At 42.0% G+C, this 2,192-nt stretch overlaps 1 pseudogene; it reads left to right on the forward strand.

The window, feature by feature from the left end:
• Positions 1-255: 255 nt before the first annotated feature.
• On the forward strand, positions 256-1,738 carry LOC124885512 (annotated as a pseudogene).
• The last annotated feature ends 454 nt before the right edge of the window (positions 1,739-2,192 follow it).

Consider the following 2,192-nt stretch of genomic DNA (forward strand, 5'->3'; position numbering starts at 1 on the left):
TAGATCTTATGCCACGCCACCAGGTCGTATGAAACTAGCATGCATCCTGGATCTCGAGACTCTTTCATAGAATTCCAACAATTTCTCCCCCTCCTCAAAAGCCCACAAGAATGAAGTTGATGCTCTTACATCCATACCATGAGAAGTTAAAGCAAGTGAATGATTTGAAATTCGAGTTATTTCACGAAATAAAACACGTATATATTGAGATCGTAATAGTACCTCGCAATTCAAAAGTCTCTTTACGGCTAAAAAATGAGCGTATCCTTGGGCTATCATAGAAACATAGATAGGGCTAGTGACAAAACAAAGAATGAAACTTTACGACAGCTTTTTTGTAGACGTTCACTTGCATCACATACATAAGTACTCTCTGAACCATGAAATAAGATCACCCCTAACACGACTCTCCCACTTGAGTTATCTTATCCCCAGGCCATATTATTCAATATAATTGGAAAAATAGCAGTGTAAGGTAACAACTAGTATGGAAAGTTGGTCGCATTTGGAAGCCTTCGCCGGTAACCAAAGCGTATCATTCTCGCAACCACTTTGGTACTTTATTTATAGCTTTTTTAAGTTATGCAATAGAAGGGGGCTTACGGTTGAATTGAAGTAGCGCCTTTAGAATATGAGTAGGGCTTTTAAGTGGCACGTTCATGGAGAAAAAATAATGAATAAGCAAAATAAAGGTTAGGTATTTGTGGGTTGCTGTTATCTGGCCCTGAATAGGAGGGGGGAAACGCTCTGGATCCTCCCTGCTTGCAAAAATGAATGGATTAGAAAGGGGCTTGGTTATCTATTTCTAGGTGGTGGGTGAAGGCCATAAGAGAAGATTGCCCTTCCAATAAAAAAGAGGGGAAAAAGGTGTTATCCTCTATCTCGACCAGTTTCCCCAGGCATTGGAAATCCAGACCGGCTCAGAGAATCACTCTCTCTAATGCGACCTTCATTCTGCAGGCGCCTCTCTTTCCCTGCTGAGCCGCCTCTCTTTTTCATTCGATGCTTTTGCCTTCTATTTCTATAACATACCCAGGCCATCTTCTTTCCAATCACTAAGAAAAAAAAACACCAATCAAAGCCCTATCTAAGTAAAGCTTTGTCTGTTATTTTTCCGACCCAGAGGAGTTTATTCGACCCATTCCCCAGTCTCCCGCACTGCTCAATTAAGTGTGTGACTCCGTATATGGACCTCCTTATCTTTTGCCCACTCTCTATTTACACGGTTCTCAAAGTAGAGGAGGAAGGGTGGGCAGCAGGTACCACGATCTCTCTATCCCACACATCTATCCAGAAGCAAGTGTAGTTCACCGGTTCCACCAAATGCTCCTGTCTCTCGGCAAAGATCGTGTGAGTGTCTAGTTTTGCTTTTGATGCTTCACTATAGAATAGATAGATCCAGTTTCCATTCTTTTCCAGTTCATTCGCTTTATATCTCAGACACACAAAGAAGGACACGATGGGAAGGAAGCATCCCTAGCCTCAGTTCGGCTGATCTTTTCACTGGCATCTTGCATTCACGCCTCTGTATGATTGTCCCTCGGGGATGTAGTTGTAGATAGGTTGGTCTTATTAGGTCATTAAATCCACCTGTTATCGTCTTCTACGATATGTTGTTGTCGTCGCCATATTTCATACGTCACTTAGTCATCTCTGCCCGCTGTAGGTCAACACCTTTGAAAAAAATAGAGGACTTCATTCATTGACCCCAAGATTTCTCTCTGAATGATCAGAATAAGGTAAATCTTGAAGATAAGTTTTGTACTCAATTAATTTCTCAGTCCCTCTATTAGGGTAGGCACCGACTGATTTTTTAACCAGATCCCCAAAAAAATCATACGTGTGGGTCTCCCCGCATGTGGCTCACACTATTCGAGGTGGCCCAGCCTAACATTCATTCCAAATCCTGTAGTGAAATTAAGATTGCTCAACCTCAAAAGCTAGTTCACGTATAGGCTGCGTTGTTTGCCGTACCATTGACTCTATCTATTCATGGAATTTTCTTTATTTCATTTTTTATTTTATATATGCTCGCTCCCTCTTTTTCAAAGAGTTCATCCACTTCCCTTTACTCCATAGGGATTTCTCTAATAGGGAAAAGCCTTCTATTTTCATCAAATAACCCGGCGTCCCCTGGCTCTTCCTCCGTCCAAGTTCCCTTTTATCCCTATGGTATGCTCCCCCAGTGCACG

Source organism: Capsicum annuum, chromosome 7, assembly GCF_002878395.1.
Source record: "Capsicum annuum cultivar UCD-10X-F1 chromosome 7, UCD10Xv1.1, whole genome shotgun sequence".
Taxonomy (NCBI): Eukaryota; Viridiplantae; Streptophyta; class Magnoliopsida; order Solanales; family Solanaceae; genus Capsicum; species Capsicum annuum.